We start from the raw sequence: 3172 nt of genomic DNA on the forward strand, positions 1-3172 counted from the left end.
AACTGCTGTCCCGGAACCAGCCAGTGATGGGTTTTCCTAGAGGACATGGTCCAGGATCGCCCTGTGCTGAAGAATCTTTTAGACTCCAGCTTGGCTAATCCTGTTGCAGGGCTGCAGCCCCTTTTCTCCCCGCTTTTTCCCTCCCTTTTGCTTCTTCCGTGCAAGGAATAGCATATTCAGCAAGGTGGAAGGCATCCTGTGATTGGCATCTTTGCTGGGCGTTGTTGTTAAGTGCGTGCGGACCGCTAGACTTTGGCATCACGCTGGCTCCTAAAGGAGTATTAACTGGGCAACAAATGTTGAAGCTGATATCATGATGGCTGTCATGTAGAAAATGGGGGAGGAGGGTGATTTATTTATAGGCATCCAAATGATTCCTCACTGGGACTTCAGGGTTATTGTTCTTTTGCCTTCCAGGCCAAGTGCTTGTTTGTGAGCTTTGTCCCCAAGGAGCTAGGGGATGTGAGGGGTGGAGCCAAAGGCCCCAGGAGCCACCCGGGTTGCTGGACCCTATTCCTAGCGCATGAAAAATGGAGGCTCCTTCATTTTCCTTGATCCTAAGGGGTATTGGGCCAGGGCTGGCCTCCAACACCCAACTGTGAAGGTTGGGTTGAGTCCGTGACAGCATCCTGCACCTGGAAGACTTCCATTGCTGTCCCTTCCTGTCCATCCCAAGAGGGACGGACAAGATGAGCCTGGCACACTGGCCACGTCTGCAATGACTTGTGAGGAGGCACTTGGTCCTCTCCACCCACCCCCGACCCCCTTCTACGTGATCAGATGCCGCCCAGAAGACTATAACCAGTGTCTCAGTGACCCAGAAACTCAGAGAGCAGTCTTGATGGAGCTAACCAGGCTTCGCTGGTATCTTCCAGACAACCCCACACACAAAGCTTTTCCCTTACCAACGCACAGGCTACGGTGCTTTGTGATGATGTCAGAGATTTAAAAATGTCAAAGAGATACAGGCTGTAAATGTCACCACAGTGATTTTGTCATTTTGCAGAGAAAAGAAAGCCAGCTTCAGGACCACCCCTTTCAGAATAGACCAAGCTGCAGGCCCCAGCCCCCTCCTTTCACAACCCCTTCCTACCACACCCCCATCCTATTCATATTCCGATCTTCCACACACTTGAAAAGATGTTATTTCAAATGTTCCTACCAAAGAGAATATCTTCCTCGGGCTTATAGAGCCTGCTGTCAAAGGACTTAATCTGCATTGGGGGCTGGTGGCTGCAGATGTGAGTGATGGAGGCGACAAAATCATACACAATGTGGCAGAGCTGGGGGGGAGGGGAGCCAGGAAGGCGGACTCTTCCTTCAGCTTCAAAGCCACCTGGGCCGGCCATGGGGGGCCAGTCAGGGCAGCCGGTTGGTCCTAGGTGTCACAGCCCCAGAGAAGGGAAGATCCCACTCTCCTGACCCTGGGCAGGGCCCCGGCCCTGTCCCACCCAGCTTTTCAGAGCAGTGCATGTATCTGCAGAGGGGGACGGGGACAGGAGGGTCAGGGTGGCAGTGGCAATAAGACCAGATACAAGAGCTTGCTCAGGCTTTGCTAATTCAGGGCTCAAGGTCAATCAAGCAAGATTAAGACAAAGGTTTCCCTTGCATGCAGGGGGTGGGAGTCGGTTTGCTGACAAAATAATCAAATAACAAGAATTGATGGAGAAATTTAAAAAATAATCTGAGAACACTAACTCAGTCATTCTTTTGAGAGTATTTGCTGATGATCTACTGTGTGTTAGTTGATGAGGGTAGCAACACATCCCTGTTGATAAGAAGGGAGGCAGACAAATGAACAAGCAAACACCTTGCTGAGTGCTTTAACACTGCAGGGGGATAGTCTGGGGTGTTGAGGAGGCTGGTGGGGCAGGGTGCTTACATTGGACTTGGGGAGTGGGGAATCTTGGCATCTCCCCAGGGGATGCTGAGTTGAAACCTCAGACCTGAAAGCTGTAAAGAGGTGATTTGGAAAAATCATGCTTGGCTGAAACTTGGGAAATGAATGGTACTATCAAGAGAGGAGGTGGGGAGACCTTGGAAAGACACGTGGCACTTTCTGCCCCGGCAGCGGTGAGGTCAGAAGAGGCCTGTGTTTCTGGGTCGGTGGTGGCGGGCTCCTGATAAGGGGAGCCTGTGGATGGCATGACTGTGAGGGGAAGACAATGGCTGTAACCCAGGACTGGGCTTCTTAGAAAGGGCTGCAAAGGTAGGGAGGGAACAGAACTTGAGTTTCGCGCTGGGCTAATTCAAGATGCTTCTGGAATACAGAGAGGAGGGTCTGGCTGGACATGGGGAGGGGAGCCTAAAGGAGGAGGCCGGGCTGGAGATGAGGTCTGGGAGGTCCTCCCTCGAGTGGCTGGAGACTTTGAAGATTACAGACTTCCCTAAGTATTGTATTGGCCAAAACTTTCATTTGGTTTTTTTCTGTAGGCTGCACAGAAAAACCCGAACGAACCTTTTGGTCAACACAATATTTTGGCAGCATCCTTCCCTGTCAAGAATTTGGTGCTAATTACAGATACCAGCAGGCCTCATTTACATATTAACAACTAAATGTACTAATTACAAATGAGCTTTATCTATTCATTAAAACAAGCCCAGGAGGCTTTTTCACCTAGAAAGTCTATGATAGCATTCAGTTAAATTACCCTGTGTGCACCTGGAAAAAAATGCCGGCAGCATATGTTCTATGCCCTTGCAGCAATCAGACTGGCAGAGCAGAGGCTTCAGTGGATTTAAAACCAAAGAGGGAATTCCATTTTGTAGCCTCAGAAAGCCAAGGCATGCATGTGGCTAAGAGTAGTTTCCAGTGTAGTTACAGGGGGAATCCAAAATTGTTCTAGTTTTTAAAAAAGTTTTGTGTAGCTTCTTCTACTGGAGGAAGCATCCCGTAATTGTCTCCAAGAGGCCTTCTGAAGGCAAAGGGATTTTTCAGGCGGAGAATAAATGAGAAGCCCCTACATGCCACCTGGGCAGCCGCCTAGAGAGCAGCGTCTCCCACCCTAGCAGGAGAGGGAGGGTCCAGAAGGAAAGAGGGCTTGGCAGAAAGTGTCCCACAGAAGGCTTGTTTTGCTGGAAGGTATTAAGGAAACTGGTGTTCAACCAAAGAGGCTGGGGATGAATCAGTGATTTAATAATACACACATGCTCAGTTGTGTCCAACTCTTTG

The 3172-nt window shown here is 49.9% G+C and overlaps 1 non-coding gene across 1 annotated transcript; it reads right to left on the minus strand.

Annotated features, from left to right (window-relative positions):
* Positions 1–2404: 2404 nt before the first annotated feature.
* On the minus strand, positions 2405–2462 carry MIR2285BH (microRNA mir-2285bh). The gene has a single exon (NR_162283.1). It is a non-coding gene; the product is annotated as a microRNA mir-2285bh (primary transcript).
* Between the last annotated feature and the right edge of the window lie 710 nt (positions 2463–3172).

This window comes from Bos taurus, chromosome 9, assembly GCF_002263795.3.
Source record: "Bos taurus isolate L1 Dominette 01449 registration number 42190680 breed Hereford chromosome 9, ARS-UCD2.0, whole genome shotgun sequence".
Taxonomy (NCBI): Eukaryota; Metazoa; Chordata; class Mammalia; order Artiodactyla; family Bovidae; genus Bos; species Bos taurus.